Source organism: Thermobia domestica, chromosome 11, assembly GCF_964235325.1.
Source record: "Thermobia domestica chromosome 11, izTheDome1.hap1.1, whole genome shotgun sequence".
In the NCBI taxonomy this organism is placed as follows: domain Eukaryota; kingdom Metazoa; phylum Arthropoda; class Insecta; order Zygentoma; family Lepismatidae; genus Thermobia; species Thermobia domestica.
Genome location: NC_137464.1, coordinates 103,660,146 through 103,678,920, shown reverse-complemented (window position 1 = coordinate 103,678,920; position 18,775 = coordinate 103,660,146). Strand labels below are relative to the sequence as shown.

Below are 18,775 nucleotides of genomic sequence, written 5' to 3'. Positions count from 1 at the left end.
ATTCTAGTATCCTGAGGTTATTAAACCACATTTTACTACTACAGTAATCCGGTTGATTCAATCTATAAACTTTTACTAACTCTCGCACACTACAAAATGGATTTAACTTGAATAAAGTAAAATAAAAAAAAAATCTTTAAGTTTTACGTCCCATGATTATGCCATGATTATGAATGAAATGGTGGAATGAAGAAAGTGGGAGGAAATGGGAGAAGCCCGAGAAAACCCACGAGCACAATGTTTGTCGACCACAACGTCCACACGGCGCGAGCTGGGATCGAACCACAGACCCCAAGCACCGGAGGTGAACGCTCTACCCACAAACATTTTACATATATTTTGATCTCCTAAAATCCTTCACGAGAAAATAATTTTAAAAAAGATGCCTTGTACACAATTAAGTCTGGTGATAGTTTGTGTACAAAATTTGTTGGCTCTAGGTGCCTCACTTCTATTACTAGTCACACTTTATTATTATTATTATTATTATTATTATTATTATTATTATTATTATTATTATTATTATTATTATTATTATTATTATTATTATTATTCAAGATTAAGGAGAAATCCACTCCTGTATTTCATGTCTCTAACCTTCCGAATTATGGAGTTTTATTATAATAATCGTAAGTTTCACATCCTTTTCTTCCATTCATTTTCTCTCCTCGATCAAATATGAAAAAAACTGATTATTTACTTATCTAATTTTTCTTTTAAGGTTAAGTTCCGAATTTCATATCCCTAAGAGATTTTGAGTTATGGACTTCTTACTATAATATTTGTAATCCCCAATCTTTTTCTTTCCATCCTCTTTTCATCCTTTCTAAGTCAAATATATATATATATATATATAAAAAAACGCTGAAACACTTGTCTTATTACTTTAACCCTTTCACTGTGGAAGGCGACGGAAAGAAAATTTCCCTAATCTGCGAATGTCGATTATAGTCGACGTGTTAAAATTTGTCTGTATCTTGGTTTTGTCGATTGTAGTCGCCAAAAATTTTCTGAGATTTCTATTGTTTATCGGAAACAAAAGAACACAAAAAATTGAACGGTACAACTTTGGCGACTACTCTCGACAAAGCCAAGATACGGACAAACAAATTTTAACACGTCGACTATAGTCGACATTCGCATGTTAAGGAAATTTTCTTTCTGTCGACCAAAGTCGACTTCCTCTGTGAAAGGGTTAAGTGAGAAGTGCAAATACGAAATTTCACGTCTCTAATCTTCAGAGGTTCCGAGAAATAAACATTTTAGCGTAATAATGTTCGCACCTTTACTTCTCTCTCTTCCTTGTCTAATTTCCAAAAATCTTTATTAGTGGTCATTTACTACAGAATTCCTATCTACTGTCCAAATTTAAAATTTCTTGTTTAAGTGGTTTGGTCTGGGCATTGATGAGTCAGTCAGTCAGTTATTTAGGATTTCTTCTTTAATATACATCCAATATACTATTACAGATAGAAGATATATGCGTATAAATTTATAGGTGGTTTGTTCAAAAATTTAACCGACCGGTTATTAATATGTAAACAAATGTATTTCTGGATGCGTGGTATTCATGTACGTATGTAGATGATCCTAACGACTTCTCTTTTTTAAGCTTATAGAAGTAGTCAGTCGTATGATGACAGGCGATAAATGATTAGGTGTAATAGTGTCGAGTACAAAGATGAAATTATTCACACAGGTAAATAAAACTTTTACACAGAGTGTCACTGTTCAAATTTATATTCATAGCCCTCAACACCTTCACGCCATCTTTTCGTATACTTCTGAAAAGCACTTCGAAAGAAGTCTATAGAGCAAGCTCTAGTCAATTCACTACAGGCATTTTTCACTTTTTTGGATCACTGTGTCTGTTGCTCTCATTGCACCCGAACGGTGGAAGTATGATAGAGCAAGATCTGAGCAGTAAATTTTCATCTTACCAATCACCATCCCACTAGCTCAAGACATTGTTAATGACGTGATCCTAAGTCATACTATTAACACAAGCAGTTTATTGGCATGATTACTTTTATCACGTTTTCTTCATCTAACGACTTCTCAGGTCGTAATATAACTATCAGTTGTTATTGTGTGGCCTTATTCAAGAAAATCTAAGAAAATGCCTTCTTTCTTATCCTAGTAAGGTAGACCCTTCAATTTGTATGCAGACTTCTAATTTTGAACGTCTTATGACTGGGTAAAAGTAGCAATGATTCTTCTTCTTCTTGTTCACCTCAACCATAGGTTGGTGGGCGACATGGAAATGTTAAAACTTCTCTCTCCCTTGGGAGAGCTTGTTTACTTCGATAAGGTCTCGTCTCCGTAACTGCATCTAAATATTCTGTCGTTGGTCTTCCTCTTTCTGGTTTTCCTTCTGCCTTTCCCTCTATCAGCACGGTAATCCAATCAGAGCACCGAATAAGATGGCCAAGCATGCTCTTTCTTCTTTTTCCTATTATCTTCATGATCTGTCGTCCTTCATTAGCTTCCTTTAGTACCTTTTCATTCCTTTTCCTTTCGGTCCATGATATGCGCAGCATTCTCCACCAACATTACATTTTAAATGCTTCCAGTTTGGATATTTCAGCTTTCCTCAATGTCCATGTCTCTGATCCGTATTGATTCTTAGCCACCCAAAAATATTGACCTTAGTATCTGCTTCAGCAACTCTTTTTTAAAAGTACTCCATTCATCAAATTCGAACGTGAAAGAAATTCTGAGCACACTTCCATCCTTTGATACTCAAAACAGGTATTAACTGATATAGCACTTACTTGCGGCACATTTATATATATCGTACCTTCTCGAGAAAAGTGACAGAAGTCAAAAAACCTAAAGGTCCAAGTTCGTAACCCTCGCGAGAAAAATGACATAACTCGTAACTTGTTTTAAAGTTATTTTATAATTACAATGGTTTCTTCTTCTATGTGTAAAAGTGTTGTAAATATAGCTTTAAAATTATCCCAAAATCAGAGTGTATTAGAACAAAAATGACAAATTTTGTGTTATGTCATTTTTCTTTCGAGGGATACGAACTTGGACCTTTAGATTTTTTGACTTGTGTCACTTTTCTCGAGAAGATGCAATATGTAGTACAGGCCCTTCATAGTTCTTTGCTCTGCATCATATCTACAATTAATTATCGTGATAATTTTTCCATTCGCCGATTCACACGAATAATTAATTAACTTAGTCGCTAGCCTTCCACAACACGGTTTGTTTCTTAATTGACATCTTTTGATAATTATGCCTACTCACCCATCTTCACCAATTCTTCCTCACCAAACACGTAACTGAGCCGACAATTTTTGTTTATTTCTGACTTCAATCCCTCTTTTGTCAAAAATTCAATGACTCTCACATGTCTATTTTTCTCACTCTTTATTCCGTTCTGTAAACACAAAGGAAAATGAGAACTAGTATACCTTATGGCTATATTGTTAGCCTACGCGTCTCCAGTACGAAAGATACAGGTTCGATTTCCAGCGAGACATCATGCTGTTCAAATCCCTCGTTAAACCCTTAGTCTAGGATGCTGAAAAAGACTCTGAATCCCACGCCCATCAACAAACAAAAAGTTAAGCTAACATGCATAAAGTTATTCCTTTTCAGTGCTGAGACTTTCATAAACACGTCATCACTCTTATAGATTTACAGACCAAGCACCATTACACTTAATAGGATCCTTATATAACTAAATTCTGTTAGTAACTGCGTTCGTTGATGTCAAAATCGGAAATAATGAATGAAAGTGCATAGTTAGGATGTAAAAATTATGAATAACATATCTATGACAAAATGTGTCTTAGAAAAACTTTGTCACTTGCCTCAAGTTAGAATTTCCAACAAAGTACTATATATTAAGCTTATTTTAAGCTTATCCTTATTAATAACATGTAGGTAATTCCTCTAGCAGATGATTTGAGGAAGTATACCATGTCAATAGTGAGACGGCTGTCAATTTATTTTGTCATCTAGTGTTGAAAATAGAAAATATTTATGAAAAATTCTTTATGTTAATAACTGGACATGTAGCACCGAGATTCACCCAACATTTGGCAACGTAATCCATCATTTTTTCAATTTTCCCATTGAAATTACTTAAACATTACGAAACAATTATTTGGAATATAACTCAGTGATACAAGGTGGATACAATTAAAGTGCCACTATTCATGGTGATCCAGGGCGGGCTGTAATCAATGCATTACATTGAAATTTGGCAAAATATGTTAATGAGATCATGCGGAAGCGAGTTACGCTAGAAAAATATTGGTTCCACTATCCACCACCAGGCGAAAATGTGGCGATGTACAGGCTGTAATACACGCGAGCTCACACTTCACACACATGATTGCGTGGAAAGCAGCATGGCTATTAATAAGAGAGACCATGCATTGTTAATAAAATTGATCCATCAGAACGGAAGCAATTACAGTGCAGTATTGAGGAAATATCGGCATCTGAAAGGAATAAGAAGAGGACCGCTATCAAGAAATGACTTAAAGAAGATGGTATTGAAATTCGAGACAACGGTTGAGTTGTGTGTGGCTCCAGGAAGAGGAAGACGACCCATTCAAGCAGAGGTTGTTGACGAGGTTGTTGTGGCTGTTGTGGATCTCATAGCAGGTGCTCCATATTCCGGTACCAGTTCTCGGGTGGTGCCATGGGATTTGGCCATTCCAAGGTCAACAGTGAGGAATGTTCTTAGGGCCATATTACAGTGGTATCCTTGAATTTGGCCTTCGGTTTTTGACACGGATCGAAGTGGATGACATGTGGCCGTGAGGTATCCTGTGGATTGGTGAGGCATGTTTTACATTAGAAGGGACAGTGAGCAAGCAAACTCTCGGTTATGGGGCTCGGATAATTCGCATGTTGTGCAGGAATAGTCATTACATTCTGCGTACTTCACTGTGTGTTGTGAATTCACAGGAGCGTTCGTTGTTGGCCCGATTTTCTTTAAGGAGATGACACCCAAGTAGTTGTCATACGTGTCGCGACATTGACACGTTATAGAGACCTTTTAGTGCGACGAAACTGTTTGGAGGAGATTGTTTCATGCGAGACGAGGCAACACCACAGATAGGTCGCTACGTGAAAGATCTGCTTCGTAAAACCTTCACTGCTGATTGCATCATATCTCGAGGTTTTCCAGATGCGTGGCCAACAAGATCCTCCGATCTAAATCCATGTTACGTCTCGCTGTAGGGATATATGACAGCTCGATTCTATCAGGAAAATGTCCAATTGCTGGCGGAACTGAAGGACACACATAAGGCGACATGTCGCAACAATTCAACATGAACTGCTGCGAACAACTGTTGCGCACTCCATTTTGCGGATGCAACATGTCATTGATGTGTCTGGTGGCCATATGGAGTATGTTATGTCAATTGGTCACTGCAACCGCAAATGTTAATAAAGATATTCCCATTGCACCTTTTGTTACCATTAAATGGAAATAAAGTTTTACCTTTTGTTACCTTCACATTGCTCCTAAAATTGCTACCATTGCACCATTTGTTACAGTCGTCTGCCCTTCATCTTGTTTACATTACATTTATCTCACATATTTGACTTCTTCGACCTAAATAATCGTCTTATCCCTTCATTCAGAACGATTCCCAGAAGCTTTGCCAGTGAGCCACGTTTTCCCTTGATGGGAAAGGGAAAACTAATATAATCTTCCAGCGTAACACATTTACGCATTGTCTCATAAGCATATTTACCAAATTTTTATGTAATACGTTGATTATAGCCCGCACCTAACAGCCGGGAATAGCGGCACTTTAATTGTAAACACCCTGTATAGGTGATTGGGATGTTTGTCTGCATCTGATAACTTAAAACAATAATTGAAATAAATAAAGAAAGAAAGATAGGGTAGAAAAGAGGTTCATTTGCCATTTTTCATAATCACTCATCATTTTTCAAAATTTACTTTACATTGAATTTACTCAAGGACGTCACTTGGAACTTCAGAAGGAGCAACTGACCCCCTTACGTTTGAAATTCATATACATTTTAATCAGTATAAAATCTTTCTTCAATATTGGGGGAACGGGTAAGACCGTTCCCATAATCTTTATTTTTTTTTTTTTTTTAAACGAAGTTCAAAACATTTATGAAGTTGAAAAACAATTCTGTGGAGGATCAGGGGAGCAGAGTTGTCTTCAACATTGGGAGATGGGCAGATTTGAGACTTATTTTGGGGGAACATTAATTTCATTTCTCTTTCCTTTGTGACAATCGGACACAAATCATCACATTTCTCACCCCAAAATACATTTCAAATCAGATTATTTGAGGTACAGCTCCCTTAGTTCTAAGATTGGAGGGGACATGTCCCCCTCATCCCCACGGGATTTGCGCCAGTGATTTTAACGAACAATACAATTACATAGCAAAGAAAAACACCAGGCGCGCCCCAGAAATTTTTGTTGGGAGAGGTCTAAAGTTTTTGAAGGGAGAAATCTGCCTATAAGTATTGAACCCGTGTTATTGTAAATCCGAAAATACGATATGTAATTGTTAATTACTGCTATCCATATTCTCAATAGAAAATTAATAGAACTATATTCTTTTTATAAGAAAAGAAAGAGTACAGATAAAGTTTCAAATCAAATATTTATTCTACATCAATCATTCCTCTGATAAACAAGTATAGTTGGATTGACAAAGCGTACACATGTTAATCGAGTCACGATTTTTTTTTTTTTTTTTTTTTTTTTGAGGGGGCAGACCCGATGGACGATCCGCATGGGTACGTCCCTGTGAGTAACTGGAACTCAACGCGCGTCTGAATGTATAAAATCTCAACTGAAGTGATTAAAGAAAAAATGAACACACAACATACTTTTAGGCACATTTCGTTTTTTTTCCTACCGGCATACGTTGCAAAAGGGGGGACCATGGTAGCTCAGTGGTAGAGATTTTAATTCTGGTGCGTAGAATTCCTTGTTTGATGCGCGGCCAAGTAAATTTGTGGTGCACAACATTGTGTTACTGGATTTTCTCATGGTATTTCCGTTCCCTCCCACATTCTTATTCTCCCTTAGTCTAAAGGGGATAAACGTGGGACGATCAAGCGATATATATACGTAGTTCCTGTGCGCATTAACAGGTGGCACCGTATAAACGTTGTGAGTTTTTTCATGTTTAGATGAATGTTTTTAAAAAATACTACAAAATTGTTGTTTGTTGAAACACCACATTATTGTTAGTTATTGAAACGTTCTAGGTGTAGTATACCCAATAGTAAATAACGTTATTTTTATAGTCTTTAGTTAACCAGCAAAATGTCATAGAATGTAATGTAAAGTATGTCGATTCCTTATGTTTCTTGCAACACATGAATAATTTTAATATACGTTTATAAGGGTTAACCCAGGGATACAAATAAGCAACAAAATTTTACTAGCCCAAGAAAGAAAATACTAGCTTACATCCCACTGTAGAAATAATTTACGTACCTTCGATATGATATTAAAAATTCGCCCTGGGCGAGTGGTTATTTGCATCCCTGTGTGAGCCATAATCAATGAACTATTTGGCACTTTGTTCCAAGTAGAGACGCTAGGTGGTAGAAGTATACCGATTAAAATAGAAAGGATTTGTCCTACCAATAAGACAGCTTCACTAGGCAGGAGACTATCCGAAAACTTTTACAAATCATCTGAACCCACTGACAACGCTAGAGCAGAGTAAGGGGTGACCTCTGGTGACATCGTCCTACCTCCCCTCAAATATGTTTAATTGTAGCGTAGATGAAGTAATATAAAACTATTATTTTCACTATACAAAAAAAAAAAAAAAAAAAAGAAGAAGAAAGAAAGAAAGAAAAGAAAACAGAAAATAGTTGCCACTCGTAAAATATCTCTGCCCGTCTGCTTGACCCTCAAGTTGCCATTCTCGCTGTCTGGAGCAATAAGTGCAACTGTGAATAAAGTGTATAAATTTATTATTATTATTATTATTATTATTATTATTATTATTATTATTATTATTATTATTATTATTATTATTATTATTATTGGTGGACTTAGCCAAGGGTGCCGATTTCTCTGTAAGTTTTGGGGGGGCATTCAGATGCAGAAGATATATATATGAGAATTTTAAGACAAACTCAATTCAAATAATGCAAAATATTGGATATTCATAATTAAAATACCGGGGCCCACATGAGCTTTGAGGGGCCCCCTCTCCCCCCAGGATCGGCGCCCTTGGACTTTGCTATATATTTGGATCATTGTCACAACTTTCTTTTTGTGGAAACTGCCTAGACTACTGTAATCAGTGTTTCTTCCAGACCCGATTTTTGGGAAGCACCCTCTCCCCGAAGCTGACCAAAATAATTCGTCTACAATATAATAATAAATAGAATAGTATCGACAGTGACCCCCCCGGAATACTAAGTATGGTCCTCGGAACATTGTTTCTGAAAGAAACACTGACCGTAATTAATGGCCTGAATCTTTATTCTTTCTACTTAATATAGAAATAAATTAATATTGTTATTTATTGTAATTTACAGAATCGTATATGACAAATCACAAATCGCATGGACAATAAAATGGACAACGTAAAATTTCTACTGGAGTTTCCTGAAGATGAATCTGGCTTACTAGCTGAAAGAAACCACAATACTTAAATCGGTAAGAAAGGAGAAAAATATAATTTGTTTGGAGGTGAGGTCTTTTCAAGTTTCATCCTTTGCTGTAACATTATTGTGACATCTTGACACATTCTTTATAACATGTATTTCATGTTTTACGTTATTAATTTATACAGGCAATTTCATTTATGTTGTTTATTGAAGTCAAGGACGCCGATCCTGGGGGGACCTGGCTCCCCCCCCCCCCACCAAAGATCATGTCGGCCCTCTCATTGTATTTGAGAATATACAATATTTGACATAATTTGAATGCAATTTGTCTTAAAATTCTCATATATATGTCGTCTGTATCTGAATAAGTCCCTCAAATTTATATCGAAATCGGCGCTCTTGATTGAAGTTAAGGGTCTATTTTCAACAACGAAGCTATATAAGACGTGGACCTACAGTATAAAGTAGAATCTCAACCACTATAATGCATTCAATACTCTTCTACCGGGAATCGAACCCGAGGCTCGTAAAATTAATTATCAACATACAATTATTATAAACAAATAATTGAAAGTGCATTTACTGAAGGGTTAACTTGAGTTTTCTCTGGTTCGATTAACTATAGAGAGACGTCCTTTAGAATGGTTTGGATCTCATGGCAAGTAGTGGATCCCTTCTCAAATAAACTCGATGCTGAAATGACTTGTAATCTGTAATTAACACACGAAAAAAGAATAATGATTATTTGATTGATTGCCTTTGGAATTAGTTCACATTTATGTTCCTTTTACTATTTGAAATGTAGTTCTTGAATTTACGTGGATTCCATTTTAATCTCTTGAATCTAGCGTCGGTGGTGAAACAGGACGTTAATCTTGAAATCAACCAATCGAGAACCTCCAGAGTAGCTATCATTTACAGTCATATAGACACAACATATGTTGAAAATTACAGAAAAGACAATGTCATAGCTATGATAGTGTGATAGGCAAAATCTCAATCCCATCTTTATTACCACAATCCATCTGAAAATGTTACAATTACTATTAGCCTGCATAATATTGGCAGAAATGACAAATTATGTTTTTGTATTCTTGTTACGATCATAGCATAATGTGGTCTCGGGTAGCGTAATCTTTCATGCGAGCGGTTATGGGTTCGATTTCTGATGGGAATATATGGTGGAAAAAGTGGAAAAGTTTTTTCAGGCCAGCCCTCCTGAAGGAGGTTTTTCTCCTTTACGCCAGGTGAATGCCAGGATGATACCTATCATAGGGCCCCATACTGCTTCCTTCCTTTCCTTTTTTTGGATAGTGTGATCGTCGAGGTACGTCATCCCTCATACATGATCGGCTAACATGACAATAGACGCCGAAAGCCCAGAAATCTAATTCCTAATCCTAAACCAACGCAATATAAATGTTTTCAGAATGGGTATAAATAAGAAATGGTTGAATCAAGTAACTTTTTACATATTAAATAAATTCACTTTTTGTTGTTCCATCCGTGTTTTATTTATTTTATTTTAACTTACATTTCAAATACACTGACATCGTTAGAGTTTTACTAAATCGGGGAATTGTTGTTCAATGATTGTAATATAATTTAATTGTTATAATTTTACATTTCAAAATTAACCAAATATTGTTATAATTCATGGTTTCATTCAAATGTATAACACTTTCCTTAATTATTATTATCATTTTCTCTTCTTTTATTATTATTGTAATAAAACATCTCTAATATCACTTAATTTTTATTCTTCCTCTGTTCAATGTGCTGTCATATAATTTTATTTCCAGTGCTTCTCTTAACAATTTTTTACATCCGTGAGTGCATCTGCATATAACGGACACATTTTCAAATAAAATTTTGTTGTTCGTCTAGTGCATGTTTCGCTAATCCTGACTTTTCTTGTTGATTTAACTGTAAATATATCTTGTAGGCTTCTCACATCTGGTCTCTATTATGTCTGTTTGTCCACTATTTTTATGTTAAGTCATATTAACATAGAATTGAATAAATTTTTCGGATGTCTAATGCTTGTTTCTTGGTCTTTCACATAACGTAGTATTTATCTGATCTTTATAGGAGACATAGGCCTATGAATCTTTATTATTCCACATTTACTTGATAACGGACTTATTTCATTAGAGGTATTTTGAAAATACTTTGTAATTGTCCCATTAATAATTGTACTATATAATTTATTCTTTTATTTGTTGCCTGAAGTTTATAGTCCCATTTTAATAGCAAGCAATGAGACGTGAATCTAGTTTACTAGTTGGAGTGGATTTGACTTGGACCATTTTCCTACGAAGCAATCTCGTAAATTTATGCATATTTCACCATAATAAAAATATATAAACCTGTTTATTAACAATCCTACGAATTGTCATAAAGCAATTTGTCGAAATAGTAAAATACAAATATAGTTTATTGTACACTTCAATTAATTTTGGACTACTACGTTTTCTTTGGAAATTAATATCAACTCTGCAGTAAATTATAGTATTTCTTTATTTTTTTTAACTTTAGAAAGTATAGCTTGCATTGGGGTGAATTTTATCTGTACAATGTTGTTAATAAGATCTGTACAATGCTATTTCGGTCCAGAAAAAAATCAGAAATGAAATGTATTACTGGGAAATTAACGTCTCTTTTTATCATCAGAGTTATAAGAGACATGAGTAAATTCACCTTAAGACAGGAGCGCCCGAAGAAATTTTTCTAGAGGGGGCCATCTCCATGGTTGCTATATTACATCTAGTATTTCTCGTATTTAATACCCAAACCACCAGAGCTAACAATTGTGATTTTATTTCGTAAGAAATAATTTACACAATACTATAGAGTTATTAAGGAAATATGTATTTATGAAATGTAAAGGAAATTGCTTTAGTCGTTTCTAAGAAAATCTCATCTCCAAGAATAAACTACTCCTCATATGTTTTTCAGGTCAAATGAGCTATACCTTATTTTCATATTATTAATAAAATATGTTTTTTAAAGTATGAACAAAAACGTCCGAATCGTTCTTGAGAAATTTGTCCAAAAGAAACCACTTCCCATCAAGTAAGAAACTCTTCTGAATTTTTTTGCAGATAAATTACGTATACCGCACAATGAGGTTGTTTTCTGAAAATTTATACATCAAATATAAACAAGCTCGTTACAACCATTTTGAAGAAAATCGCCTTTTTAAATTTTTACCTTTCAGTAAACTACCCTTATTTTTAGGAATAGGAAGAAAATTCAAATTCCGAGTTTGGAAGATCACATAAAAACTTTAAATTTAAAATTTGGTTAAGATTGTTGAACGGTATGGCTTCTAGGTGAGTGTACATAAGGATGAATAGCGGACAGAAGTTGATAAATATTTTTTTCTGTATCTATGGGCCATGAAACGTTTAAATCCGTTGTAATCTAGAATTCGATTTTTTAAAGACCTCCTTACATCGCTCAAAATTAAAAATATCCACAAAGTGTAGCATACTGTTTTTCGGGAGGGAGAGGACAATTTCCTCAAATACGACTAATGCGCTTATATTGATATCGCATAAACAAAGTGAATATTAATAACCCTTTATATGACACAAATCATTTCACAGGAAAAAAAATAAACAAAGACTAGTGTACTTTTAGGCTGAATTTTCTTGTAACGAAGTTTCCGTAAAACGTAATTTTGTTAGTATTTCATAACGTTTCAATAATAATAGTTCGTATTTCATAAAAGTTTTAATAACTGCAACTTAATATGATTTAACTTTAATAAATCGAAGAGAGAAAGTTTAGTGTGGTAGCCAGTACTTTTTTATTTTTTATTATAATTTACAATTTATTTTATAAAACATTAAAAAAGATTCTTTTTCATTGGAATGACTCTTGCTTAATCAGAGTTGCGGGGAATGTCAATATAAAAGTTATGAAAACTAGTACTGTAACAGTATTGGTAATTCCCAAGACGGAGAATATCGTTGCTCGGAGGGAAAAATTTTCCGGGGTACCCTCTTGAAATCATCTGTATCAGAAGGGATAGTTTATTGTTGAACTAAAATTTGCTTATGGATATAGGTTCAAAAACAGCTTCCAGTTCAGAGATTCTTTTAACTTTTTTTTTTATATTTGATAAGGAAATATTTCATTAAGAACTCCTCAATATGCCAGGATTGAATATTTATTTTTTAAATGTAGATGTTACCTAGAAAAGTTTTAGTGTGGCTTCCTCTTTCAATATATATATATATATATATATATATATATATATATATATATATATATATATATATAGTTACGGATTCAGTTACGGATTCAGCGGAAACTATTAATAAGAATTAATACACAACTTACGAAACATCTTCCTACTTTTAAATTTTATGTCTAAATTTTTTAAGAACCTGAAGCTAAAGATACTAGATTCGGACTTCCAAAAACATATAAATGTGTAAAATGAAATTAGGAATCTAGTATCAGAAAATATGTAAATGAAATAGAAGTTCGAATTACAAATTATATATCTCTAACTAAAAGAGATTCTGAAGAATAATTAAGAAGAACAGGGAGGAGAATAAATGTTAGAAAGACAAAGGTCATGGTGATTAAAACGAAGCGATCGGTGTTAAATATAGAAGTAGGAGGGGAGAAAATAGAACAGGTGACTAGTTTTGGATACCTCGGTAGTATTATTAGTGGTGATTTGAAGTGTGAACGTGAAATAAAAACAAGGATAAGAATGGCGAAAGAAGCCTTTAAGAGTAAGAAATTACTATTTTGTGGGACCTTGAGTAAATAGTTGAGAAAATGCTTCGTCTGGAGTATTATACTGTATGGGACAGAAACATGGACATTACGCAAAAATGATGAAAAACGAATGGAAGTTTTCGAAATGTAGGAGTAGAGAAGAATGGAGAGCATTAGCTGGGTCGAGCGGAAAACGAATGAGAGTGTGCCAGAAAAGGAAGAGAAAACAATAATTTTAGATATTATTAAGAAGAGGAAGAGAAGTTGGTTGGGACATTTGCTAAGAAGGAACTGTATCATCAGGGACGTGCTAGAGGAGTGAAGAAGAAGGAGGGGCAAAGAAGACTATTATTAATGGACGATATCAAAACAGAAAATTCGTACGTGAAGACGAAGAGTTTAGTGGAAGACTGTGAAGCATGGAAACTTCCCATTTGCGGCACATGACTTGCTAATAATAGCAGAATAACTATGATGATGATGATGATGATAAACCTAAAGAGATTATGAGTTATGGATTCTTTGGTATAATAATTACGATTATCGTCCCTTATTCTTTTCACACTCTGTCATTGTTTTCTTGGAATCATGAGAAAACACTGAAACATGTATTTAATAATTTTAAATGGGAAGTCCAAATAAAAGACTCCGAGAAGTAGCATCTTATTATAATAATTATAATTACCTTATCTTCCAAGTCATATATCAAAAACCAAAAGTTTAATTTTTTTAAATGAAAACTCTATACGACAAATTTCAAGTTTTAACCTTCAGAGATTCCCAGAGTAAGCCCCTAAATCGAATTTTCGTATTTTCTACTGAATAAAAGCATCATACTGAACTAAGTGATAGTTTGACTTTTTGCTAAAGTATACGTAGTTTTCCAGAAAGCCTACAAGAAAATTTTTGATTTCTTTGGATCAAAGGCTACACAATTTTTGAACGGCCTCTAAATCGAGTGTTCGTATTTTCTACGGAATAAGCACATCATACTGAGTTAAATGATAGTTTGATTTTCGCTACACCAGGCTTTTTAAACCTGGGAGTCGCTAGAGGGTTTCATGGGGGTCTCGAAGATGAGCGGAAAAGATCAATATAATTAGAATCTAATACCGGAAAATATTTTAAATATTATTTTGAATTTTGTTCTGAAACGCATATTTTTATTTTTATACCTACTGTTAAGAATAACAAAAAATAGGTCTCCTAAACATTGTCAACAGGTACAAAGTTGTTTAGAAATCAAGATAAATGAAAAAGATACGATATGAAACTATGAGAACTGCATATCGAAAAACGAGAAAAATACAAATGTAACAAAACCTGCATATTGAAATACAATTAAAATTGAAAGCTAATGAGATACCTGAGCATGGTGTGATTTCACTAGTGTGGCAATGTCCGTCTCAATCTTCGTGACGCACATTATCATGTCATTAAAATACTTTTGATCCAACAAGATGTTTGAGATAAAAACGTCTATTGCTCATAAATCATAAATGGCTCAAGTGAAGAAAAAGTGAGATAGAGGAACGTTAGAGGGTGCAATAGTGAAGAGTGCAGTTTGCTCCAAAGAGCCACGTATGGCAAGATAGCTCCTCAAATGTCATTCCCTGTTTCTCGAAAACTAACAGGGTACAAACAAAACATTTTTGGTACAAACGGTACAAACGATTTGCTTTCGAATGGTGCACTTCAATTTTTTGTCCTGTGATACGGGGGCCAAGATATCCCCCTAAATATCATCCCCTCTTTCTCGAAAACTATCAGGGTACAAAGAAAACTTTTTTGGTACAAACGGCACAAACGATTAGCTTTCGAATGGTGTATTTCAATTTTTTGTGCTGTGATACGGGGGGCTATCTTGGCGCCAAGATACCCCCCCCCAGTTGACCTTTCAAGTAACCCTATAAGGAAAATGGTACAAACGAAAATATTTTCGTTACAAACGGTACAAACGTAGTACAAACGAATGACCTAGTCATTGTTTCAATTTTCTAAAGTGGGGGGCTATCTTGCCATACGTAAAGAGCCTCCTATCACAGGACACTGAAAAGATCACTGAAAAGTCTTAAATGTGAAGGTATGTTAATTGATGTATTATTGGAAAATCATCTTATTTTCATGTGGAGCACCGTTTATAAAATATCCACTATTCGAATGTAAGCATTTACACAGTAGTTGTTAATACAATATAATATAGGCTAAACACTGGGAAACCAAAGAAGACATCATTATAAAATTCAGACAATCATGCATAGGTGTTAAATGTAAAAAATAAAAAAATAAATAAAAAATGTGAAGTGAAATAGAAACAGTATTGTGGCACGTATAGTAAAGCATCGAAAGTGCCATAACTGTGCATATTGTAGTGAAATACAAATGAAGAAAAATAAAATAATAGAACTGACATAAATAGTACACAAATATCTTTCTCTAACTATTTACTTCTTGCATAAGATATATATGAGCTTGTCGAAACTCGTACATTTTCTCTAAATTATCTTTGTCCCTTCTTCAAGTTATTAATTTTCATTATGTAAGAAGAATGTGAAGTTTGAAAGTAATACTTTGATAACGAAACATGAATCGTAAAACTAATACGTAATACATGAAGAATTGGATATACTTATTACATTTAAAAATATCTTACTTTACCTAAATGTTAAATATGTCAACCGTTGGATCTTCCCAATCTTCGTAAATGATGTTAAACAAAGAAATGAATCTTCCTTCTTTTTGTTTCTTCATGACCACTTCAATGATATATTAAGTGCCATATTTTTCCCCATTTAAAATTTTCGAGTGATCCCCAGTGCCCCATGGTAGAGGACCCTGTGGGAAAGGAAACAATACTCTCCATTCAATTTGACCTATGACATTTTCCTATTTCGCTTTTTATTTCATTTCTTTATCTTCCGCCGTTTGTAATTTATAAGTACTGGATGTTTATCTGAAACACATAGAAACTAAAAAGTGAAGCAGCTATCAGTAAAATATAGTAGCTAGGAAGGGAAAAGTACCTCCAGGTTTTCTCTATAAGCAGCGTTGCTTTCGCTTTTGTGTTCAAAATCGCCTCATAGGTACGCTGATTGATTGTGATTTCAATCTTTGGGGTGAGATACCGCTGTATATCTTCCTCTTTTTCCTGATTTTCCTCTTCGAGCGGGAATTTACCGCATTTGGTACACATTAGGGAAGTTTGATGGATGCAGTTGGAAACACTGGTTTATTAGAAACAAAACGAGATATGAACCATGATCCTACGATAAATAGTCTTGATGCTATACCTACACAGGGATACTCTTCAGGGGCTATCCATGGGGGCCATTGGGACCGTGCTCCTGCGTGGACACACCAAAGATCATTCACTTCTCATATAACTTATTCAACCTTTCCAGAAAAAAAGTTTAGAAATCACATATATACAGAGAAAGCCACTTCAAGTGATTTTATGACAGGAATTAGTTTCTCCTCTGAAATTACGCCGCCTTTAAAAAACAAAAAAGGGCGTTGTCTAACAGTCCATTTGCTAACAAAACTACTCTCTGTTCTGCCACACAAACTATGCTCGATTTCTTCTCTTCATGATTTACGTTAAAATTTGTTATAACTCTAGATTCTGTGTTATATACCTGGTGTATTAATTGGTCATTCTCTATTTCGGGAACAACTTTCGTTTTAAGAGACGTTTTTAACTTTTGTTTTCACATTATTTGACGAAGAGATATTTTATTAATAGCTCTTCAATAGGTCACTATATTTTATATGATAGCCGGATATTAGTGCGGCACTTTTTTTTATTTGACTTACTTGTTAGATCAAAACTAATAATATAACGAAATAAAGAGTTGTGTCACTTGCAAGAAGAAGAAGCTATTAATAAGATACAGTATTAAAAAAAATAAAGTTTACTTAATATCTTCAGTTTTAAATTCAAAACTTGTGTTATCATCACAAGCTAAAGTGAATTTCATAAATTTCTGTAAATATATACAAAAGTACTAACTGAAAGTTTAAAGCTTTTATTGATTGCCTAGCTGATAAGGAATGTATCTACTTAACCTTATATAACTTTATAATTTTCTTTAATATACTCATAAGAGGTTATGTTCTATTTCATATATTGACGTTTAATGTGTGAAAAGCGTAGTACCATTTTAGATTGTAAGGTCATAAAGCTTATTGCTTTTAATTATTATTTTAACTTTGAATGCTTTGAATTCAAAACTGTTTTGAATCATTTGTAAAACTAAATTTAGTTCATATACAGATTAGTCATCTAGTGTACAATTGTATGACAAACACAATTATTTCAACACAATTATTTGAAATACTTTATACATTTTGTGTAACCTAATAATATCTTACTTGTCTTTCTACATCAACAGTTTTCCATGAAAGAAAATCTCTCGCGCCAAAGACTTCTGATACATTTTACTAATTAGTTATTTCATAGATAATAATGCAATTAATTATTATTATTATTATTATTATTATTATTATTATTATTATTATTATTATTATTATTATTATTATTATTATTATTTTAGAAATTCGTAATTCACAACTTTAATGCAATTTTTTTCTAAATGCTGCAGCTGTTTGTACTTTTTCTGAACAATTCTGAAATATGTATTTTCAGATACCAGGGTGAACCATTTCAAACGCCCTGGTAACCTTAAAATAATCGGTGTAAATCGTTGAAATTGTGTCTAATGTAAATATGGTTATTGGAGATGGAAATTTTGAGGTTCATCAGAAGACTAATTTTTGTAAAAATAATAATAATAATAATAATAATAATAATAATAATAATAATAATAATAATAATAATAATAATAATAATAAACTGCCTAAATAAGAATCTTTGAAAGTCACGTATATTGTTTTCATTATACTTCATAAAAGTCATAGTGTCAATTACCACAATTTGGTATATTAATTTGTTCCGGACATACACAATGTAAAATACTGTGATCTTAGCATAACTAGTAATATCATGCATCATACACACGAACGCAATGTTGTTAAGGTTACAGTTTTTCACTGCTTTAATCTTGATAAGGGGGCACGGTGACTCAGTGGTAGAACGCTTACCTCTGGTGTTTGGGGTTCCTGCTTCGAACTCTGGCCAAGTGAGTTTGTGGTGGACAACACCGTGTCCATAGGTTTTCTCTGGGTACTCCCGTCTTCTCCCACTTTCTTATTCCACCAATTATTCTTTCATTATCATTCATTTGCCTTAATCATCATCTCCCTTAACATAAAGGACATAATCGCGAGACGCTAAATTGAAAGAGTTTTTTACTCTTGATAATTTCAACTCCAACCAATAGGACTAACTCTCAAGACAAAGAAAAAAACATATATTATGGTGGAAAAAAGACCATGAGGCCTATATATACTTTAAAACACTATCTTCTT

General features: G+C 33.8%; 1 protein-coding gene and 1 long non-coding RNA gene across 28 annotated transcripts in view; one reads left to right on the top strand and one right to left on the bottom strand.

Moving 5' to 3' along the window:
- Positions 1–18,775, top strand: part of LOC145664324 (uncharacterized) — a 1,583,153-nt gene that overhangs the window by 129,093 nt on the left and 1,435,285 nt on the right. For all 25 annotated transcript variants that reach the window (XM_081730946.1, XM_081730945.1, XM_081730944.1 and 22 more), the window contains exon 3: positions 8,537–8,657. The gene's annotated coding sequence lies outside the window, so the exon portion shown is untranslated. The remainder of the gene's footprint in view (positions 1–8,536; positions 8,658–18,775) is intronic.
- The window catches only part of LOC145664335 (uncharacterized), a 580,590-nt gene that overhangs the window by 345,486 nt on the left and 216,329 nt on the right, over positions 1–18,775 (bottom strand). The window lies entirely within an intron of this gene.